This window comes from Elgaria multicarinata, chromosome 10 (genome assembly GCF_023053635.1).
Source record: "Elgaria multicarinata webbii isolate HBS135686 ecotype San Diego chromosome 10, rElgMul1.1.pri, whole genome shotgun sequence".
In the NCBI taxonomy this organism is placed as follows: domain Eukaryota; kingdom Metazoa; phylum Chordata; class Lepidosauria; order Squamata; family Anguidae; genus Elgaria; species Elgaria multicarinata.
The window spans coordinates 11,009,849-11,034,688 of record NC_086180.1 but is presented as its reverse complement, the minus strand read 5'-3'; the positions used below and the strand labels follow the sequence as shown (position 1 = coordinate 11,034,688).

The 24,840-nt window shown below is 45.4% G+C and overlaps 1 protein-coding gene across 1 annotated transcript in view; it reads left to right on the top strand.

The window, feature by feature from the left end:
- SUCLG1 (succinate-CoA ligase GDP/ADP-forming subunit alpha) overlaps nt 1-24,840 on the top strand; it is a 174,655-nt gene that overhangs the window by 71,273 nt on the left and 78,542 nt on the right. The gene's annotated exons all lie outside the window — the stretch shown is intronic.

Below are 24,840 nucleotides of genomic sequence, written 5' to 3'. Positions count from 1 at the left end.
AGCTTACGCAGATGTAAGTGTTTCTTTAAAATCCTGCTCCTGCGCCCCAGCGGCGGCTCGGAAGATACGCTCAAAAACTAGTGGCTAAATATGGCGAATCTTTTGGCCTCATAGCACAATTAAGGCAGGATGCATGGGAATACTTCACACTCAAAGCAGATTATAAGGTGGAAAACTTCTGAGTCCTTTGCATGCAATTCGCAGTGATAACGCTGGTGTGATAAAGCTCACTGTACCATTTCCACATTTTCCTTGTTTGCCGTGTTTGTCTTCTCTCTCTGCTGCTTCAGAGCCTTTCTCCTCATCCAGCTCTCTCCCTTTCCCATAATCCCAGCCAATCAGGGATCCTGTAATAATTGCAATTTTGTTACAGCATTGCATACATAGCCAATCAGATTCGACTAGGATGATGTCATACAACCTAATCCAATTAACTAATACGGTCTCAGCATCAAGCCGATTCAGAGTGAGGGCCCTCATTTGGAATGGGTGTTGTGGAGAGAGCAGCACCACAGACATTTTTTGTTGCTTCTTGCAGGCTATGAAAAATCACCACAACAGGAGGGATGTTCAAGCACAGCCTTAATCACTGAGCCACATGTCACCTACCACGGTGCCACAAATTCAGATTGTCATTGTCTGAGGAAGCCTAATGCTCAGCTGAAAATTGGATTCCCCCAGCCCCCCGCCCCAGTAAGCTTCATAATGTTGATTATTTCTAAGCTATGTATTTCTTGGATTTCTGTCTGTACAGAAGGATGGGTGTTTGTGTCGTGCGTGCACCATGTACGCGTCGGAGGTGCGAGTTTTTAAATGAAAGGCATTCATTTCTGCAGCCACATGATCCATGAAGGTAAGAGATTAAAACAGTCGCTCTAAGATCTATTATGGCCTAAGTGTTCTGGAGCCTTTTTACAATTTTTTTTTTTTTGGGGGGGGGGGGAAACAGAGTTTGGGGTATTGTGAATGTGCAGCAATGAATAACATTCCAATTTGAACATTAGCAGTGCAAGAAGAGGTGTGATCAAGGATCATGTCTGTGCTACTGAACAGTGTCAGCTCACCTAATTAAAACCGGGGAGTGCTTTCCCCCAGCGTCAACAGAGGAAGATTGCAATGGTAGGTGGACGGATTGCTTCACTCTGCTTAAATCACATGCATAATGTAATTATGTTCTGACTCCTGTTCACCTCTGTGCATTTTCCCCTCTTTCTTTTTTCTTTCTTTTTTAAAAAAGGAAGTCAGATTTGCACTAAAAGTTTACCACTTTTCTGCTGATCAGTGCTTAGCAAGGTATTCCTCTCTGGAGGTTTATTATCTTTAATAGCGCTCTCATTATATAAGGCAATCAATTACTTGCATCGCTTTAGAAGCCCGCAGAGGTTGCGAAGAGAACTCTGGGGGCCGAGGCAGAGAAGCAAGACAATAATTGAATGATGAAACGTAACCCTTTCTAGGCCGGCCACGAGCAACAACAAAAAAAAGCAGAGCTCCTGCCACGCCTGTGATAACTGTGATGTAGTAAAGGGGATTGGAGCAGGGTTGCAGATCCTTAAGTCGGTGGGCCAAACTGCCCTTCTTGGGGTCCCCAGAGGGCCATGCCCCCTTCTTCTGCCCCCACCCCTACCCTCCAACCACCAATCATGGGGTGGCTTCCCATTCTTAACTGTTGAAATACCTCTCCACAAGCTTAGTTACTGACAGCAAGAGCTGTAAGCTAAATTCCACTGGTATTTTGGCCTCACCCATTGTGGCGTTACACCCCACAAGTCAGTTCCCAAATGTATGTCTGCAGTTTGTAAGTCTGTGGTGAGTTTAGGATGTTGGCCTGAGTGGGCGGAGTTAGGATGTCTTGGGAGTGGGAGGAGTGATATATAAGGGAATGACTGAGGGGATTGGGAGGGACTTTTTAGGTCCTCTTAGAGTCTTTAGTGCTCTTTGTGTTTAGAGTACTTAAGTTCTGGGAAATTTGAGGTTCAGGGTAGAGAGTGGTGTCTTTGGAGTGTGGTGTGCACCTAGTTGATGTATATTAATCAATACAGATAATAAAGCTCAAGAGTGATTGTGTGAGAAAAAGGAAAGCGTGTATGTGAATGAGTGAAAGGATTGGATGAAAGGTTTCAAAAAGTTTTTAAAATGTTTTATTTGAAACAAAGCTTGTGAACTTTTAAAAATAAATTTTAATTATTTTGTTTTTAACTACCACAAAAATCCCACATGCCTGTTTGGCATTTATCATCTGAGGTTTACACATTTAGCACCCACTCTGACAATCATTCACCTCAGCACATATAACTCACAGTGTTTTATTTTATATATTGAAATCCTTCTCCATTTAACCCCTTTCTCCACATAGTTTGGAGGAAGGTGGTTTTTATCCCTCGCCTCAGGCATATCAAGCGGTGGTGCTTGGCTTGAGCAGGGAGTAGCCGCGGCCAGGCTTGGTGTTCAGAGCCTGTGTTGTGACACCCACCACTAGAAGGTGGCCCCTAAGAGCTTCTCCAAAACTGAATTTGGACCTCCTGCTTGAAAGATGCGGCAGGGTCTCGCTATTTACTGTTTTACTCTGTACAGCACCATGTACATTGATGGTGCTATATAAATAAATAATAATAATAATAGTGGCCTTGCAGGTTCTCCCACCCAACTGCACTGTTCGTTTTGCCGTGCTGAGCTTTGCCCCCTTGGATAAGTTGGGGACTCCCAGCTTGTGTATATGGGGAAATATAAGACTGAGGCCAAGTGGATCTTCCAACAACATTGCAGTCACCTGCTCTGAACAAATGAAAATGAACCCCCACCTCCCTGGCATGCGGCATTGCTGTGTTCCAAGCTGGAGAAGGGAAGACATGGGCAAGGGAGCCTTTGACCATAAGCCACCCTGAGAGTAAGCCACCATGAGTTGGTTGTTGGCTTGCTAATCCAACAGATGGTGGGGTACTAAGTGGCTTGTTTCCCCCCTCAGTCCTCCTGCCAGCTTCTGGCATGTATCCCAGGCACTGTTGTGGCAGAATTCCTTGTTTCCTCGGTCCCTACGTCAGCAACCTTTTTGCAAATGGTCTGCTAGGGTTGCCAGCTTGTTACGTGATGTGCTCTCATTAGACCCGTGTACAAACTTGCACACGTTCTAATGAGACTTACACCCGCTTGTAAGGAATCTTTTGACATTGGCGATAGAGCGTCTGTGGCTAAGTAAGGCGATTCTTACTTAAGAAACTTACAGCATTGAAGGGGATAACGCCACAATGGCACATTTATTGAGGTTGAAACAAATACAAAGGCACAAGCTAGGGCCCTTCCACACGCCGTAGTGAAGGCGCGTGCATGTGCCCCAACTACGGCCCCAAAACGATAGTGTGTACTACAGCCTGAAGAGACAGAGGCGGCGGTGGCTGGGGAATCCGGGCGCGTCTGCCGCTGCCACTGCCGCCGGCCTCCTGCTGCCTGGGTAAGAACGACCCGGGTCGCTCTTACCCAGTCAGCAGGAGGCCAGCGGGGAGGCGGAGGCAGCTGGGGAATCCAGGCGCGTCCTTGCCGCCGCCTCCCATGTTGCCGCCGCCTCCGAGGAGACCTCTCCGCCGGCGATGAGAGCTTGGGAAAAGAAGCCGGGGTGAAAAGTGGAAGAAGCTCTCCAGCCCGCCTTCTTTTCCCGAGCTCTCCTTGCCGGCGGAGAGGTCTCCTCGGCGGTGGCGGCGGCAACATGGACGGCTCTTCGTCGGTTATTTTACAGGCAAGACACACTATAGTTTTCGGGGTGTACTGAGGACTCATAAAATCGCTCTGGGAGTGACGTGTGGAAGAGCCCCTAGTTTTGGGGAAATTAGCTGAGCAAGTAGAGGCTTAGAAGCAGTTTCAAGACTGAAAAATAGACTTTTTGAGACTTAAGAGCATACACACACACATACACACACAGACAACAGGGGAAAGAGTAGAGGGAATTTTTAAAGGCGGTATACCTTTCCTTGGGCTGCAGCCCTTTCCTGTAGACCAGAACTGGGGAGAGTTGCAACTCTTGGTCTTAGGTGAAGAGGAAAAGAATACAGCCAGGCAAAACACTCACTCATGGCGGCTTGCTCTCGCAAGCTGGCATCTGTAGTATGCCCTGTATTTCTGATTCTGAGAGAGAGAGAGAGCTAGCCTTTTTCTTCCCCCTAACTTGAGGGTTTTTGTATGATCTTATCTAAAGACCTACTTGCTATGGGAACAAAAGGGGGTGATTTGGGATGATGGCTGTACTTGATGCAGCCTGGAGTTCAGCAACAGGGCTATATTAGCATGCGTATGACCAGGTAAAACTCTTGCCATCCAGCATTCATATTCTGCTTAGTTTTACCCCTACCTTTGTCTCTGGGGAATGCATTTGAAGAAGTCTATCAGGAAATGGTTACTTGACCTAGGCCTTCTGTGAATGCTCTCAGTCTGTAGGTGGGGTTTTGGGTCGCTTCAAAATGGAGTCAGTACTGCTCACAGAAGCTACCTTGTAACAAGCTCCTGAAGGAAACTCCCCCACCTCATCAGATGGCCAAATGGAATGAATTTCCTGAACCCTTGTGAATGTGGTAATACAGTCATATTTCCCCCCCGGGGTCTTGCGCTAGTGCACAAGAGTGCAAGAGCACCTGTCTGCTATTGAGCTAAGCCTACCAACATCCTCCTCTTGTCCTTGTGAATTTCATCCTCTCGTTCATTGCTTCTCTTGCTGGTGAAAAGCTTTTTTTTTTTTTTTAAGACTGCTTCATAAACTGGAAATAAGCACACTGGCCACAAAAGATCCTTCTTCTAGAGCTGCCAGTCTGTTTTGGCTCCCCACTCCCTCCATAATTGTCACTTTCCTCCACTGTTCTGCATTGTTAGCTCTAAGATGTACATGTGGTTTACAGTGCAGTGAGGGGGATCAGTAAACCTATGCAAATTTAAAGAGAGAGCAGTGAGGGGGATCAGTAAACCTATGCAAATTTCAGGAGAAAGCAGTGACAGGGATCAGTAAACATATGCAGATTTCAAGTCAGCAGTGAGGGGGATCAGTAAACCTATGCAAATTCAAAGAGAGAGCAGTGAGGGGGATCAGTAAACCTATGCAAATTTAAAGAGAGAGCAGTGAGGGGATCAGTAAACATATGCAAATTTAAAGAGAGAGCAGTGAGGGGGATCAGTAAACATATGCAAATTTAAAGACAGCAGTGAGGGGATCAGTAAACATATGCAAATTTAAAGAGAGAGCAGTGAGGGGGATCAGTAAACCTATGCAAATTTCAGGAGAAAGCAGTGACAGGGATCAGTAAACATATGCAGATTTCAAGTCAGCAGTGAGGGGGATCAGTAAACCTATGCAAATTTCAGGAGAGAGCAGTGAGGGGGATCAGTAAAGACCCACAAATTTCAAGGTAAATATATGTACATTTCAAGCCAGAGCAGTAAAGCTGATGGGAAAAGCACATAAATTCCTTGGCAGTGCAGTGAGGCAGATCACTAAAAACACACACATTTCATGGTGGGCGGATAAAGCTGAGGGGGAAATTGTACAAATTTCATAGCGGCAGATTTTTGCATCTATGCACTTGTACAAGACTTAAAATTAAAATTAAAAATGTTGTGAATGTGTTTGGGATACTCTCTGGCGTCCTTTCTTTTTGATTTTTAGAAGGCTGGGGTGGAGGACACAGACGAGACATGAGAGAGGACGGTAGCAGCACTACCAAAATTGAAAGGGGTGGCACAGGTATTCACCATTCTTGCCAGGCATGGTTTTGGACATCACAACAACTCACCATGGGTGTCGTATGTTTCATTTTATCTTGTACACCGTTCCGAAATTTTTCATTGGGGAGCGGTATATAAATATTCAAATAAATAAATAAATAAATAAATAAATAAATAAATATCATGCGAACCAGGTCATGGGCTAGATATCTGCCTCTGGCTGGGCTCTTACTCTGTGATGGGCTCTTAGGCTGCTCTTTCATTCTCCTTCGTTCTTCCCTTCTCTCTGTGCTTCTCTGGTTTCTCTTCTTCCTTTTTGTCCACAACTGGCTCCTACCTACTTCTGCCATCTGCCCTGGGTGCTCTACTGGACTCCCTCTCCATCCAACCCTGTTTATTATAAGAACATAAGAACATAAGAAGAGCCCTGCTGGATCAGACCGAGGGTCCATCTAGTCCAGCACTCTGTTCACACAATGGCCAACCAACCATCAGCCAGGGATAAGCAAGCAGGTCATGGTGCAACAGCACCCTCTCACCCATGTTCCTCAGCAACTGGTGCACACAGGCTTATTGCCTTGAATACTGGAGATAGCACACAACCGTCAGGGCTAGCAGCCATTGATAGCCTTTGCCTCCAGGAATTTATCCAACATCCTTCTGAAGCCATCCAGATTGGTGGCCATCACTAAATCTTGTGGTAGTGAGTTCCATAACTTAACTATGCACTGTGTGAAGAAGTCCTTCTTTTTATTTGTCCTGGATCACCCACCAATCAGTTTCATGGGATGACCCCATCGGGTTCTAGTATTTTGAGTGAGGGAGAAAAATGTCTCCCTGTCCACATTCTCCATACCATACATAATTTTGTACCCCTCTATCGTGTCTCCCCTTAGTCTCCTTTTTTCAAAGCTAAACAATCCCAGTTGATGTAACCTTCCCTTGTAGGGGAGATGCTCCAGCCCCTTAATCATTTTAGTTGCCCTTTTCTGCACTTTTTCCAGCTCTATAATATCCTTTTTTAGGTGTGGTGACCAGAACTGTACACAGTATTCTAAGTGTGGTCGCACCATCGATTTGTATAAGGGCAGTACGATACTGGCCGTTTTATTCTCAGTTCCTTTTCTTATAAACCCAAACATGGAGTTTGCCTTCTTTACAGCGGCCGCACACTGGGTGGACATTTTCATCGAGCTGTCCACCGCAATCCCAAGATCTCTTTCTTGTTCGGTCACTGCCAGCTCAGATCCCATTAGGTTATACTTGAAGTTGGGGTTTTGTGTAGAGTTCTATTGTGTAGAACTCTGCACAATACCCTCTCTCTCTCTCTCTCTCTCTCTCTCTCTCTCTCTCTCTCACACACACACACACACACACTGAACATATGTATTCACAGTAATTACAAAACTGTCCATATCTACTACTGTGTTGCACTCAACACTATGGGTTCAATAAATGTTTAGATAAACAAATAGAAAGAGGAGCTTCCATCAGGCCTAGTCGCCATTGATAGCCTTCTCCTCCAGGAATTTATCCAACCCCCTTTTCAAGCCATCCCGATCAGTGGCCATCACTACATCTTGTGGTAGTGAGTTCCATAATTTAACTATGCGCTGTGTGAAGAAACACTTCCTTTTATTTGTCCTGGATCTCCAACCAATCAGTTTCATGAGATGACCCCAGGTTCTAGTATTTTGAGAGAGAGAGAGAGAGAGAGAGAGAGAGAGAGAGAGAGAGAGAGAGAGAATGAGAGAGATGTCTACCTGTCTTCATTATATCTCTCCCACTGCCTCGGTGCCTTCCCTGGAAGCTCCACCCCTTCCTCTTGCTCTGCCTTCTGCTGCCAACCCTACCCGGCATTTTCCTTTGCATTGCATGGGCCAGCATGTCATCATGGTGAAGGACTGTTGGAGCAGCCCCTGCTGGTTAAGTAGGCAGGGAATGGGAAGCATTTATTCATTGACTGATTTATTCACATTTCCATACTCCAGGAAATAAAGCCAGACTGCTCACTTGAGGGAATGATACTAAAGGCAAAACTGGAGTACTTTGGCCACATAATGAGAAGACAGGATACCCTGGAGAAGAGGCTGATGCTAGGGAAAGTGGAAGGCAAAAGGAAGAGGGGCCGACCAAGGGCAAGATGGATGGAGGATATTCTGGAGGTGACAGACTTGCCCTTGGGGGAGCTAGGGGTGGCAACGGCCGACAGAAAGCTCTGGCGTGGGCTGGTCCATGAAGTCACGAAGAGTCGGAAACGACTGAACGAATAAACAACAACTATATTGTCCAATAGCTGAAGGCACGAACAGACCCCAGGGACAAGTGCAGCTACTGCAGGGATGGGGCTACATCAGCTAAAAATTTCCTTGCTACATAACAGTAAAGATACCCCGTGATATTCATTTCCCAGTGTGAAAATGACACACTGGCTCTTGCAAAGAGGTGTGCTGATCAGGCAGCACTGCTAAGAATATTATTCAAAATAATTAAGCCAACAGGGCATGTGACGCACAACAAGGATTCAGATTTGTGTTCTACTCCTGGGGGAGGCATTTGTGCTTTTGACTGGGGAACACGATGTACCATTAAGTGAATTCGGGACCATAATATCTACATGGTTTCCTGCAAACTCCTGGGGCGGACACTTGGTTTCTTAAAACATTTGAACTACAACAACAACAACAACAACTTTTCTCTCTATTCATTTGCTCATGGGTTGTTGTTGGGTGGTGTTTTTTTTTTGGGGGGGGTCTTCTCCCCAGGATCGGGATGTAAGCAAAATCGCCCCCACCAACTTTATTCAAAGTTCAAGGTTGCCTCTCAGGTGGCTGGTGGCATGCTATTTGCCTCCCTATTAAGCGATGACTTGAAATCAATTACAGTCACATTGGATGAACTCCAAAGTTGCTGATTCAAGCAGCATTTTCATGCTTTTTTTTTTTGCCACATTCCGTTCTCAGCCACATGGAAGGAGATTAAAAGTTGGAGATTCAAACTTCTGTAGCTACTGACATTGGCATCCTCCAAGGTTCAGCTGCCATGTCACGATCATTATCCCCACTGAATTAAGATTCTCTCTCTTTTCCTCTTTCTGCTTTCTTCATTCTTGTCAGTTGAGATCACCGTCTGAGTCTGCTAAGGCGCTCTATCTCATTAGCTTTTCCTTCACAACAATTCCTCCTCCACACTGTTAATATTATTTCTTTGGGGGTGGGGTGGGGGAAATTAAGGCAATGCCTCATGACCCTCTTTGGAAGGAAATTCAGGGGTGACGGTGGAAGGAGTGAGCTAAAGCCATTCATGATGTATTGTCAGTACTAACATTGCACAACGTTTGAGGAAAGGAGAAAGTCAGTTTCACCCAAAATGTGTGAACTCATTTAGACACCAGGCAAAGGTGTCAAAGCTAACTTGGAAGGGATGAGAAAACTTACCATTTTAAATCGACTCTTTCATTTTCAGAAAGGGGTTTTTATACTGTATTTTGTATTTGTGCTTTTAACCTGTTGGTTGTTTTATTATGGCTTTAATTTTTGTGAACCATCCAGAAAGCTTCGGCTATTGGGCGGTATAAAAATGTAATAAATAAATAAATAAGGCAAAGGAAGGTTCTTTTCACCCTAGGTTAGGTCTTATAAACAATGTTTAATTTTAGAGATTAAAGCTGAAGAGTTTGACCCTGTTCAGACGATACACTACAAGCCATGGTGATTAAGCAATTTGAGTTAAACATAATAGCTGTGTGTTTCACCTGAACTTAGCATGTCATGAGAACCATTCCTAACCAAGGTTGCTACATAAACATGGTTTAACTAACCCATTTGCTGCAAAAGGCTTAGCGGCCTAACCATGGCTTAATGTGTTGTCTGAAGAGGCCCACTGAAAGTTAGCTGAGGTGAGGTAGGAACTCCCAGATCAGGTCTCTTAATATTGTTTTACAATAAAGTAGTTCTCTCTGTGTGTGTGTGTGTGTGTGTGTGTGTGTGTGTGTGTGAGAGAGAGAGAGAGAGAGAGAGAGAGAGAGAGAGACCGAGACCGAGACCGTTCAGTCAACATGCTAAGCCATGGTTAGGCCACAAACCTTTCTGCAGCAAATGGTTAGTGGGCATGTATAAACTGTGGTTATGTAGCCACCACAGAATAGGAATGGTTCCCACAACATCTAAGTCATGGTTCACATTAGGGCTGTGCTCCACTTCTCTTCGGTTCGGAGAAGCAGTAGCGAGGCGGCCTGATTCGCCTCCAGAAAAGGTGGAGGCAAAGAGAGTTGAGGGGGCTGCGGAGCGAGGCGAAGAGGGTCACCTCAATCTGGAGCTCTGGACGCAGATAAGTGGGGGGAGGGGGACTCATCTGTTGCTGCCGCCGCCGCCGCAGTCCCTATGGCGACAGTGATGGAGCCAGGTAAGGGGGCAGGGGGGGAGGGAGGCTTACCTGCATCTGTTGCGGGCTTCAATTGAGGCCCCGGTTGAAGGCGGAAGTGAAGGCCGAGGCCTCTTCTGGCTTCAAGCCAGGGCCTCAATTGAAGCCTGTGATGACAGACACAGGTAAGGGGGTGGGGGTGGCTTACCTGGCGCCACCGCCGCTGCTGCCATCCATGTGGCAACGGCGGCGAAGCCGGAAGTTGCTCCGTGGAGAGGGGGTTGGGAGGATCAGGCCACGAAGCAGATTGGGGGGGGGTGTCTGTGCACAGTCCTAGTTCACATGACATGCTAAGCCATCATGTTTCGCTCAAAATGCGTAACACCATGGGTTAGCGTGTCATCTGAACAGGGTCAGAGAGACGTTGGGTGGCTCTGACACTGTAGCCCGCTAGGAATTGTTGGACAGAAATTCTCATGAGCCCTAGCCAGAATCGCCAGGAGTGAGAGAAGATTGGAGCTGCAGTCCTGGTTTATAGGACGTGGCTTAGAGGTGGTTCGTTTTCTCTTTTTACCCTTTGCAAGGGTGTGTGTGTGTCTTTCTGACTGGTCATAGTGGCTGCATCTCTCCAGAGATTCTGGGCTGTGCTTCTTGCTGGGGTTGACCCAGAATGCCCGTGGGGATTCTACCCATCAGCCACTTCATATAAGCTAACCCCTGAAACAAGCAGAACTCCCCTTTCTGCAGAGAATGAATGATCCTGTGATAGGGAGGATTTGTGTGTGTGTGGAGGAGCACACCTTTAGTAAAAACTGATTGGGGCATTTTAATTTTAATTTTTTGTTATGCAGCACACCTCAACATCCTAGGCTAGAGTATCTTCTAAATTACATCTTCCTACAAAAAAATGGGAAAGTTCTCTGCTTCTTGCCATAATAGCTCCTGAATTCTGCTCTCATTCCTTTAGTGTCAGATAACACAAAGGATTGTGCTGAAGGTACTGGAGCTATGCGTGGTGTAGTGGCTAGTCCGCTGTGCTGGAGCCAGGTTGGTGTAATGGCTAAATTGTTGGACTGGGAGTCGGGAGATCTGGGTTCTAGTCCCCATTTGGCCATGGAAGCTCACTGGGTGACTTTGGGCCAATCACAGACTTTCAGCCCGACCTACCTCACAGCGTTGTTGTTGTGAGGATAAAATGGAGAGGAGGAGGATTATATATGCTGCCTTGGGTTCCTTAAGGAGGAAAAAAGGCAGGATATATCTATAATAAATAAATAAATAAATAAATAAATAAATAAATAAAGTGCTGAGAAGATCACCATTCCTAATTAGCCAAGCAGTATCATCTTACACATTTTGAATTGGTGAAGGTTCCCCCCCTTCAGGAAACTGCATATTTACACACACACACACACACACACACACACACACTGCATTCATTATATTTTTATACCACCCATAGCCAAAGCGATATGCACACCATAGCTTATCAGTTGATACATCCATTTTTATCATTTTTCTACATTGTGACATCTTTTCTTTTCTTTTCTTTACCTCCATAATGAGTCTATTCATTGTGTCAAGACCAATGTGTCTGATTTTTAGAGAGAAAAAGAAGAATGAGAACTGCGACAAAAATTTCCCATTGTTTTCAGCAGTGAAGAGAAACACTTCCCATTTTCATCTGTCTCTCAGCATTCCTTGACAAAACGTTTGCTCATTCATTTAAATTGCCGTCACTCTACATTGCCCTTACTCACCCTCAACGTTGAAAGCACATCACATTTTCTAAGAGAGTATGGCCTTAGCTAGACCTAAGGTTTATCCCGGGATTGTCCCGGGGTCATCCCTGTTCATGTAAATGACACACAGGATATCCCAGGAGCAGGCAGGGACGATCCTGGGATAAACCTTAGGTCTAGCTAAGGTCTATGTAACTTTAAGACTGAGCTGAAGCATGGGGCATGTTTCACAAACGTTTTCACCCCTGCAAACATCACCCCTCCTTTCAGCAATGTCTAGTGGGAGCTGAAAACAGGGGTAAAAATGTGGGCAGCTTGGCTCCCTGCCTGAGATACATTCAAAATAAAGGTTTCCTGCCCTCACTCTGAATTGGCTTTGCAATATTGTCACATTTACTGTATGATCCCTGACTGACTGAGATCACTCAGAGGCAGAGCGGATGGAGGAAGACAGCTGGGGAAAATGGCACCAAAGCAACAGCAGAAAAGCGAAACAACTGCTGTGGATAGCAAACACACACACACACACACACACACACACACACACACCAGTGAAGTTTTTTTCTGGTTATGTTTCAGTTCTCTCTAAACGTTTCTTCTCCCTAAGAAGATATATATCAGTTTTGAGCATCTTGGGACCCACGAAATGAACATAACTCATCAACCATGAATAGCAGCAAGTCAGTGGCTTGATAAACCTGTGTTATAACAGACTGTCTGGATTTACAAAAGCCCCCCCCCCTCTCTCTCTCTCTCTGTGTGTGAAGAACCTGGCAGGCCACAGTACCTTGCTAGTAGCTACATTCAACTCAGTGGGTCACACAATGTGTATAGGTCAAATGTCTAAATAGTAATTGCAAAGAAGAGAGGAGCTTCGAACGTATGCAGAGTGCTTTTTCTAACCACTAAATAACCAAACCTGCTACCCAGTGAGGATTAAGAAGCAGGGCCTCTGAATTAAAGGGTGTGGATTTCAGCCAAGGCTGAGAGCTCTGGCACTTTTACTTTGGTTTAAATGGCTATTGCAATAGAATAGCTAATCTTCACATGAAAGAAAGAAAGAAAGAAAGAAAGAAAGGTTTGTTTTGTGCCTCTGCCCCATGCTTTAAAGGAAAGGTTTCTTTCCACAACAGATTTAGGCCAGACCTGATTTGGCCTTTTATGTTTGTCTTGCTGTAGCCAATAACAGTCCATGTTCGTTCATTTGGGTTTCAAAGGCATTGCCCATGTAATCAATTTATGCCCTATAACAACTCATCCTAGGTTATGATATATTACTGGCAGTCCGACCTGGGTAACAGATCTTTAGGACAGCTTAATGACTGATGCAGCTGGGTGAGAGATGGTGATGAGAGGAAAAATCCATACTTCAGAGCTGGTCTTCAAAATAGGGCGCACTCAATCAGTAATTCCAAGGGAGGGGCGCCAGCGAGAGTCTGGCCTCTTCCCATATTTATTGCTGCCGATTGTGCTGGGTTATGAAGACTCCCAGATTTACTCCCAAGAACAGTCTCGGTTTGTCACTAGGAAATGACGCTTCTAATGGGAATCCGCAGACAGGTCCAGGATGATCACTTGCAAATGTTGCAAAAGTCAATTGACCAAGGAAAGGTATGTTCAAAGTTGGCTTCTCAGAAGAACAATTGTTAGGGCAAAGATGCCATGAATTCTTATGCCATTGCCTGGCTCTCTCGAAAGCAAGCTCAACATAGAATCATAGAATAGTAGAGTTGGAAGGGGCCTACAAGGCCATCGAGTCCAACCCCCTGCTCGTTGCTGGAATCCACCTTAAAGCATCCCTGACAGATGGCTGTCCAGCTGCCTCTTGAAGGCCTCTAGTGTGGGAGAGCCCACACCTCCCTAGGTCATGGGTTCCATTGCCATACTGCTCTAACAGTCAGAAGTTCCTAGACGAGGCCCGGGCTCCCTGCTGTGCATGCAGACGACGCACAGGGGATCAGGTTGGGCTAAACCCTCCCTTGACCTGGGATAACCGGATCCGCTTGTGGCCCATTTTTTCCACAGCCCAGGGCTGCGGAAGGTCTAGCTAGTTCTGTGGCTTTTCCCGGCTGCTTGCTTACTCACAAGTAGCTGGGAGAAGCCGCACACTGGGCACAGCGCTCCATAGGAGCACTGTGCCCATCGGGCTGGGGGGGGGGAGATCATGGATGGGAGGCGGAGGGGGCATCGGACATGGCGAGCGGGTGAGCAAGCGGGGGGGTGGACAGCTGAGCGGGGGTGGTGGACATGGCAAGCGGGGGGTGGACATGGCAATTGGGGTGTGTGTGGACATGGTGAGTGAGGTGTGTGGGGACATGGTAAGCAGGAGGGTGGACGGGTGAGCGAGGGGGCGAGTGGACGGATGGGCGAGCGAGGAGGCGAGCGGGGGGCGTCATACATTGTGGGGGGAATCGGGGGCAGGGGGAGCGGGGAACCCTTTTTTTTTTTTTAAAGAAGACTTACCTTATCGTTGGTGCGCTCCTGTGCACATGGCCCCTTTAAGTTTTTTTAAAAATAGAGGACGCGATGGGGCTTTCCCTCACCTCGTCGCGTCTCATGTATAGAAAAGGGTGACGGCCCACGCTAGTTGCAGCGCGGCCTCGCTCCTTCTCCTCTCTGCATTGACTGGTATGTCTAGCAAGGCCCTAGATCAATGTATAAATTCCCAGAAATTAGCAGGTCTGAGAACCGCTGCTTTATAGCAATGAATTGCCTTGCCTTGCCTAAGTCCCAGCACTCTGAGTTCAACTGTATGATTGAGCAATCAACTGGACTGCTGCACCTCAGAACTGAACATGCCTTTGTTGGTTCCTGATCCTACCACTGTGATCCTGCTTTGCGCTATCTGCTCATGGCCCCCAACTTGAAGGTGTGACAGGAACTAGAGATTATGCATAAAACTCTTCATTTCAAACTGCTGAACATCAACCAATCAGAGGGAAGGACCAAGGCTGTAGCTAGACCTAAGGTTTATCCCAGGATCATCCTGGGTCCATCCCTGCCTGTGTGCTGGATGCCCTGTGTGGCACTTAGATGAACAGGTTTGACCACAGGACAATCCTGGGATAAACCTTAGGTCTAGCTATGGCCTAAGTAATGTCTGGCACTCGACGTTCCATTAGTAGAAACCGACGCCTTGGCAACGTCAATAGTGTTTGCAAGTGGAACCCATCACGCACAGAGAAAGGAGCTTGGGCTTTAAGTTTGAGCAGTTTGAATAATCTCAATTTGATGGAGAGAAGAAGCTTCTGTGTGTGCAGAGTGCTCCAAAAATGATAGTGAGGAGAAATAAAATGCAGCATCCCACCGTTGGGACGAAGCACACAGTGCTTAATAAATAGCACAGCAGGGAAGAAGTGCCATCAAATCCCAATTTGCACACTGTAAGGAGTGTTGCAAAGAGCTTGCAGAAAAACACCGGCCGTGCTATAAGCAATCAGCTTTTCACTACTGGATGCCTGCTAACGTCATCATAATGCATTGGACCAGAGCTGTTCATCCCATTGTTTGGAAAGGGGTGATTTATAAGGCCTCATTTAAGGACAAATTCGCATAATAGCAGCAGACCTGTATATATAAAAAACAGATCGACACCAAATCCCTAAAACAGAAGTTCAAAGCAAAGCATGGGTGTGTGGATGTGGATAGTGAAGAGTAGGCAGGTGCAGTGGATCTGGCCCACACCTATGCTCCTTCCCCCTCAAGCAGTGTTTAAGGGCCTCTTTGATTGAATTTCATGACCAGAAGTAAGTCGGACGCTCACCCTGCTACCACGATTCGCCCTCCCCTTGCACACTGCATGAGCTTCTTTGTTGGCTCGGTACGTGTCTGATGAGTGCTCAGCAGCCATCCGTCCTGGTCCAGAGATCCCATTTTGCACGACAATTGAGGCTCCAGGAATTGTGCCTTTCCCCTCTACAGCCACCATTTACACAGTTGGGGAAACTATGTAATTTTTGGAGCCTTCATTGTCACGCATAATGGAGGCTCTGGATGAGGGTGGACGGCTGCTGAGCGCTCCTCAAGCCATGCGGGTGCTTGACCTGCAGGCCCACAAATGCACCGGAGCCATCCAACTGGGTCAGGGGGTCGAGCACCCGTGACATCCCTAGAAGCAACCCCTCCTGGGATGAAACAAGCTGGTATTCCCAATACCAGTTCTGGGCAAGAATAAGGCCCCTGAATATTCCAGTTGTCCCATGTCTGTTGTATAGGCATGGGAATCCACCCATGGAGTATGCCAGAGAAATAACAGTCCCTGTGGATTTGCTTTACTGCCCTGTATGTCTAAGCTTCTGCTAGACATACCTTGCCTGTGTCTTTCTGTATAGTTTCTAGTTTTTAGAATTCTGTCTCTAGTTTCAGGATTCTCAGTCGTCAGAGCTTTGCTCACACTATGCTGCTTTCCATGAAGTGAGTGTAACATGTAGCCAGGCCCTATCTGGGTGACCCGAATAGAATGCACTGTGCTCGTTTTTAATTTATCAGACCAGGTTACAACATAACTGCTCCTTTGGGCAATCGTTTTACAGGGAACCAGAAATAATAATTCATATCCATGACAAGAAAGAAATGGCCACAAAGGAGCCACAATTTCAAATACAATTGTAACAAGGCAGCTACGGTACTATAAATCAGGTCCCCAAAGAGGTGCTGTCAGGTTGTTCATTAGATTAGGTACAACCATTTCATTCTTCTTAAAGCAAAGGCAGATTTAGTGTCTCCAAACTTTCCCATTTTGATTTCCATCAAGGAGAACCAACACCGTAGCAGGTAGAAAACTGCCATCATATGTGAATTGGTCTCTTCAAGAACCTGTACTGCTTTCTCTATGTTATGTAGGGTAATAACAAAAAAAATCTGTACAGCCAAACACATAACTATCTCCATCACGGATACAAGAAGAAAAGTATTTTTGCCCACCCACCCCATTTTCCACACTGTAAAGTGATGCTATGAAACTCGTTCCAGAGCTTTACTAAGGGCTCCATCACACCAGTGATTTATTGCACACTCACCATGCCTGGTATGCGGTTTTGCAGCCCATTACTCACATGATGTCATTCCTGTCCTGCACTCATTTCGCCTTTTCCCCTCCATGTTTCATTTATTTCTGGAGCAGGGAAAGTCTGCTTTTCTCCCCTGTGCTCGTCCCTCCTGTGTATTGCTGTCCTTGCATTCTATCAGACCATCCTGTTCTTTGTTGGGGGTGAGTCCCATTGAACTACTAAGGGCAGTCTCACTAGCAAAAGAGGAGGGCAGGGCGGTTCTCTGCTCAACTGTGAAGGGGGAGGGAGAGAGGTCCCATTTAACTCTATGTTCTTACTCCTGAGTAGGCATGACCAGGGGTACATTTTCACCTTAAAAGAAATGCGGAAAATGAGGACAGAGGTGGTGGAGGTTCACTTCCACACTTCCCTAGAACTGCGAAGCTTTGCAGTTCAAGACTTTGTGGGTTTTATTAGAAATGGATCAAGGCCCTGGTGCATCTGGTACCTGAGCTGCATTGCATGTTCGCTCCTCCTCTCCTGAAAACATATTTTTCTGTGCATCTTTTCCCGTTATGCATATTTGCTATCTGAAGGAATGCCTCCTCCCGTATGTACCTGCCTGGACCCTAAGGTCATCTTCAAGGGTCCTTCTCTGGGCCAAAGGAAGTGAGGCAGGTGGCTACCAGGAGAAGGGCCTTCTCTGCTGTGGCACCCCGGCTGTGGAATGAGCTCCCTAAGGAGGTTCACTTGGCACCTACATTATATGCTTTTAGACGCCAGGTGAAGACCTTTTTATTCTCCCAGCATTTTAGCAGTCTATAAATAAATTTTAACTTGGTGTTTTAAATTTGTAATTTTGCATTGCTGCTGTTTTTATCTGGTTGAGCTTTTATATTGTATTTTATATTATGGTTTTATACTGTTTTTTTATACTTTGAATGTTTTTAATTTTTGTGAACCGCCCAGAGAGCTCCAGCTATTGGGCGGTATAGAAATGTAATAAATAAATAAATAAATAAATATTTTTTCCCTATGCATTTTGTGATGGGAGATCTTCATAGCAAAACTTGGAGGAGTGTAAATTTCAAAGGTTTACTGGGCTTGAGTTCACATATTGGTTCATAAGTGTGATATCAGGTATGGGTGAACCAAGCAAAAGTTGCTATGGCCATGATTCTTTATGGCAGGGATGAGAGCCAGTGTGGTGTAGTGGCGAAGGTGTTGGACTGGGAGTTGGGAGATCCGGGTTCTAGTCCCCACTCAGCCATGGAAACCCACTGGGTGACTTTGGGCCAGTCACAGACTCTCAGCCCAACCCACCTCACAGGGTTGTTGTTGTGAGGATAACATGGAGAGGAGGTGGATTATGTATGCCATCTTGCATTCCTCAAGGAGGGAAAAGGCTGAGACATAAAGGTAATACATAGATAAACATGTAGTCCCTATTCGCAGAGCCTGACTGACTCTTTTAGGCTCCAATCCTAAACTCATTTACCAGAGAGTAAGTCAATGGGACTAATGTCTGACTACGGAAGTATGGGATTGGATTGTCGGAACCCAGCTCTGAAATCTGAGCAGTTATGGGTCCTTAATTTGATGAAACAGAAGACTGTAGTATCCTATCAAATGGATTTGCATGTATTCCAACTGGGACAGGCTTTAGCTGAGCCAATTAATTCAGCAATACCCTGTTTTTGCCTTTGAAATTTGGAGATTTGGGGAAGCAGTTTTCCTCTTGAGAAAGACTGCTGTTTGGAAAACGCTGGGAAATAAATGTACTTTTCCTTTTTTTTTAACTTATTCTTGTCTACACAGATGGTCCTGATGGCTTTCTGTCATAGCCAAAGAAAACTGGTGTGTTGCCCTGTGGAGTTTATTAAAGTGTGAACTCTTTCTTCCCTGCCTTCTCAGTCCACACAATCAGACGTTTCAGGAAACGATCTTGTGGAGCGGTACTGCAATGGCTTCTTTAATTTTGACAGCCTCAGCCTGACGAAAAGAGCCGTGGCCAAATGCGAGCGCGTCACCCCATCCTGTGAGTGACATTGCAAAGTAGCATATTAGCCAGTTTTTACACTGAAGCGATAATGTTCAAGGCCCGGAGCATTTCCTGGGGATTGATGATTGGCTGGGGGAGTTGATGGCCTGGAGCACAGCTTCAGGCCATTAAGCAAGATGGTCATTAATTTCCCAGGAAATGGTTTGGTCGGAGGACTTCATTGCTATTATAGAATAATAGCTTAAAAGGCACAAAAATCAGGTTTGGGTTTCCCCACCCCCTCGTAATTTTGATGGAAAATAAACAGTATATTAAGAAATCATATCTAGCTATTATGTCAACAGTACCCAACTTATGAAGTCTATGACTAAATCTAGGTGTGCTTTGCACTGAAAGCAAGGATGGATGAATCCGGTCCTCATTTTTCAGTTTATTCCAAACTGGGAGACTTTTTCTAGTCTTAAATTCACTTTGTCCTGAACATTGAGATTTTTTTTAAAAAAATGTTTACGTGGAAAATTGTACATGTTTCTGTACACATTTCTGCTAATCTACAGGTATTTTTGTATGCATTTGCCAAATATACATATTTTTGCATGTATGCTTGCTAATATAATGCATGTTAATGTTCTTTGCACCAATACACACAGTTTTGTTTCATTTTTTTGATTGGAGAGCACCATTGCAAAATTTAGTGAAGAACTGAGTTTCAGTTCACAAATTGGTTCAAAAGTGCAACATTTGTTAAGTTCACATTAAAATGCTCCTCCTTAATTGAAGCATCCAGATATAAAGAAGGACCTTCCCTGTGTCATATCCATGACCAGAAATGATTTGTCTAGATGAGTCAAAGTGCTTTCAGTGTAGCCGTGCCCAGATCCACTTCAGAATCCAATCCACTTCAGAATCCAATATAAACTTCTCCTGTTGACCTTGAAAGCTTTTCACGGTCTAGCTCCTTCCTATCTCTCCTCTCTCATCTCACACTATTGCCCCGCTCGTGCTCTTCGCTCCTCTGTTGCCATGTTTCTCGCCTGCCCAAGGGTCTCTACTTCCCTTGCTCGGCTTCGTCCCTTCTCTTCTGCTGCCCCTTACGCCTGGAACGCTCTTCCAGAACATTTGAGATCTACAAGCTCAATCACAACTTTTAAAGCTCAGCTAAAAACTTTTCTTTTTCCTAAAGCTTTTAAAACTTGATGTTGCTCGGACTTTATACTGTTAGTTTTACCCTACCCTGTGCCTGTTTTCCCTACCCAGTGCCTGTTTGCATTCCCTTCCCCTCCTTATTGCTTTACTATGATTTTAGTAGAATGTAAGCCTATGCGGCAGGGTCTTGCTATTTACTGTTTTACGCTGTACAGCACCATGTACATTGATGGTGCTATATAAATAAATAATAATAATAACAGATAATGAAACATCATGCCTCATGAGATCATAGGAAAAACATAAGAAGAGCCCTGCTGGATCAGACCGAGGGTCCATCTAGTCCAGTACTTTGTTCACACAGTGGCCAACCTGCTGTTGACCAGGGACCAACAAAGCAGGACATGAGTGCAACAGCACCCTCCCACCCATGTTCCCCAGCAACTGGTGCACACAGGCTTACTGCCTCGGGTACTAGAGTTAGAACATAGCCATCAGGGCTAGTAGCCATTGATCCATTTTGCCCCCTTTCTTATTGCTCCTGCCAAGTGGTTATTACCTCTGTTTGTTTGATTTTCTGTTCCAGCATGAATGGTCCTGCAGGACTGATGATTATTTGATGTGATGAAACTTTATTTTTAGATATTATTATTATTATTATTATTATTTATTTATATAGCACCATCAATGTACATGGTGCTGTACAGAGTAAAACAGTAAATAGCAAGACTCTGCCGCATAGGCTTACATTCTAATAAAATCATAGTAAAACAATAAGGAGGGGAAGAGAATGCAAACAGGCACAGGGTAGGGTAAGCAGGCACAGGGTAGGGTAAAACTAACAGTATAAAGTCTGCACAACATCAAGTTTTAAAAGCTTTAGGAAAAAAAAGTTTTTAGCTGAGCTTTAAAAGCTGCGATTGAACTTGTAGTTCTCAAATGTTCTGGAAGAGCGTTCCAGGCGTAAGGGGCAGCAGAAGAAAATGGACGAAGCCGAGCAAGGGAAGTAGAGGCCCTTGGGCAGGCGAGAAACATGGCATCAGAGGCGCGAAGAGCACGAGCGGGGCAGTAGTGTGAGATGAGAGAGGAGAGATAGGAAGGAGCTAGACCGTGAAAAGCTTTGAAGGTTAACAGGAGAAGTTTATATTGGATTCTGAAGTGAATATATTTTAATTGTCTGCTGAACCTGCCTCCATTTTTTATGCTGACTCATTTATTTATTTATTTTATATACGCCACCACCCTGCTGCAGAGAAAGTGCAGGGTTTTGCTTAAGGCGGCAGCAACCCAGTACCATATAGGCAGTTCCAAGGTAACAAAAATTTGGTAGAAAGTATGAATTTAACATTACATATAAGTGTTTCCTTATTTCTCCCTGCACTGCAAGAAGATCCCTCACATTCTAGAATGTGAGCAAGCAGACATGCAGGCCATGACAGAGAGAGAGAGAGAGAGAGAGAGAGAGAGAGAGAGAGAGAGGTGGGTAATAGGTTTCTCCATCAGACTGCACCACCTGTCAATATGAATAATTGCTATAGCCAGATGGAGACTTCTGGTGACATTGAGACTTTGTGTGTTTGTGTGAACTCCAGAACTGGGCTTATGGCCATCACCACAACTTAATAAGTTCACAAATGCATTACATATCCTGCTTTTGTGGGTGAATTGTTCTCTTGAAGTACAGTGCAGCCATCAAGGGGATAAATGGACAGACTGACACGCAGACAGTAGCCACCACAAGCATGATGTCAGGCAAATGCCCTTGTATGCAAGCCAAGTTCTAGTCGTATGACAAACCCACTGAGGCCTCCTGCAGTCAAACATGACCCAATTGATTTTCTAATGAGGGATGCCATACAATGATGGAGACTAACCATGGACTTGGGATACAGTATGTCTTCCAATTATTCCAATTTCAGATCAGACCCATCCAGAAGTAGACATTTTTGAGGCTTCATTGCAGCTCTTGTCTGTCACATCTGTAGTTAAACAGATGCTGCAGGGATGATAGTGATGGGGGGGGGAAGGTGACGCATGGCAATGAAGGGGAAAGTTACTCGTTTTTTGTATTCATTTTGATTCCTCTGGGCTGTCACTACACATGACTTTAGACATAGCTGAGATACCCATGTCTAGAGGGGGAGAAAAATACGCTCCAAAATGTATGTTAGGTAGATGTTTAAAGAGCATAAGAAGGACCATATCTAGTCCACCATTTTGATTGCTCTTATCTCCTAACAGTTGGCTGTGGAAGGCCACGAGGAAGACATGAGGGCAATAGACTTCTCCCACTGTTGTTCCACGGCAACTGGTATCTAGAGGCATCCTGCTTTTTAAACCAGGAGGTCGCCCATAGTCATCATGACTATTAGCCATTCACAGACTTATCCTCCAAGAATTTGCTCTGTCCCCTTCTGAAGCTAGGGTGACCATATGGAAAGGAGGACAGGGCTCCTGTATCTTTAACAGCTGCATAGAAAAGGGAATTTCAGCAGGTGTCATTTGTAGATATGGAGAACCTGGTGGAATTCCCTCTTCATCACCACAGTTAAAGCTGCAAGAGCTATACTAGAGTGACCAGATTTAAAAGAGGGCAGCTTTAACTGTTGTGATGAAGAGGAAATGTCACCAGGTTCCCCATATATACAAAGGACACCTGCTGAAATTCCCTTTTCAACACAACTGTTAAAGATACAGGAGCCCTGTCCTCCTTTTCATATGGTCACCCTACTGAAGCCATCTAAGCTAGTGTCTGCCACCACATCATATGGCAGGGAATTCTACAAGTTAACTGAGCACTGTGCGCAGAAGTACTTCCTTTTGTCCGCCCTGAATTTTCCACCAATCAACTTGATTGGATAGCTCGTGGCCATAGTATTGTGAGAGAGGGAGAAAATCCTCCCTGGCCTTGTCTACACCAGCCATTTATTCTAGAATAATATCAGTGTCATCCCTACCAGACCACATGACACACAGCTGATCCCGCTGTGATCTCGGGTCGACCCTTCAGTTATTCAGGAATATCGTTGACTGTTTTTGTCACGGTTTTCTCGGCTTTCTCGCTACAATCCCGAAGTCCACGGCTGGTGTGTGTCCCCTTCACAAAGCTGCTGCTGTTTAGCATGAGCTCCTGGCTCAGTGAACAGCCAACCTGCTGTCAGGGGCATGTGCATTGGCGTGTTTCAACGCTGAGTGTTTTTTTTTTTTAAAAAAACCCCAATAACAAATGTATCTCTGGGCAGCAGCACATTTTCAACACAGTTCCTATCCGCCCTTGTGTTGCTACGTGTCTGCGCTAGTGCGCATCTCTCAAAGTTATTTTTGTTCCATGCTCCATACCCGTCTGCCTAGTCCTGCCCACTTCTGCCGATACACATTCAGAACCATCATAATGGGACACACGTTCTTCCGCAACAGCTATTATTATTATTATTATTATTATTATTATTATTATTATTATTATTATTTCCTGCCTTTTTCCCAGTACTGGGACTCAAGGCAGTTTACAAGATTAAAACATGTACAATTAAAACATATAAATATAAATTACAAAAGTTAAAATAGAATTATACCTACAGTAAAGTTAAAAACATGCTAAAAAAATTAAAAACTGTAACAGGTTAAAAGGGGGGGGGGAATCCAATACATTAACACAGGTCCAATATAGTTCCAGAAGCCTGCTGAAAGAAAAATGTTTTTGCCTGCCTCCGAAACTGTAGGGAAGGGAGTTCCAGAGCCTTGGAGCAGCCACCGAGAAAGCCCGCTCCTGCGTACCCATCAGGCGTGCCTGGGATGTTGGTGGGGCTGAGAGAAAGGCCTCCCCAGAAGATCTCAGAGCACGGGCAAACTCTTAGGGGAGAATACAGTCTTTCAGGTAACCTGGACCCAAGCCGTAGAGGGAAATATCGCTCACGTGTGCCCTGTGAGCACTGATCGCGGAAACAGGGAACCATCACAACTATCCCTCCTCCATTGCAAAAGAGCTGTAGGTGTAGATTAGGCCTCTATCCAGTTTCTTCACACCATACATAATTTCATAACCCTGATCAGGACCCCCACCAACCTGTTTCTAAACTAAGATGACGATGGGCATGTCTACACCAACCCAATATCCCAGGATCATCCCAGGATCATTCCTGTGCATGCAAGTGACACACAGGGGGTCCCGGGAGCAGGCAGCGATGATCGATAACCCTTAGATGTAGAAAGGTTGCCAATTCGCTCCAGTCCTGGGATCATTTTGGCTGCTCTTTTCTGCACCTTTCCCAGCTCTACAATATCCTTTTTGAGATGTGGTGACCAGACATCTACACAATACTCCAAGTGTGGCATTGGAGTATTACAGTTCTGGTAGTTCTGTTTTGGATACCTTTCTAAATGATCCTAATAGCATGGGATTTGCCTTTTTTCATAGCTGCTGCACACTGGGTGAACGTTTTCATCGAGCACTTCACCATGACTTCGAGATCTCCTTCCTAATCAGTCACCACCAGCTCAGACCCCATCAGCATGTATGAAAAGTTAGAATTTGCTACCTCTGTGTGCAAAATACAGCCATTCAGTGGTGGAACACATGCTTTGCATGCACAAGGCCCCAAGTTTTCAATCACAGGCATCTCCAGCAAAAAGGATCAGGGAACAGGTGACATGAAAGACCTTTAGAGTTCTGTGTGTTCTGAGTGAAACACAGAATGGACTCACAGCCCCAATGAAATTGGAGCTACCAGCCACCACTGGCTTGAAACTCTGGCCAGCTGCTACCAGTCAGAGCAGACAATATTGGACCAGATCAGGGGTGGGCAACTGCAGGAGGACTGGGAGGCCCTCACGAGCACTGAGTAAATAAGTACATAAATTAAAGAACAGCATCCATAGTGCTACAGAGTACAGAGTGTCCCGA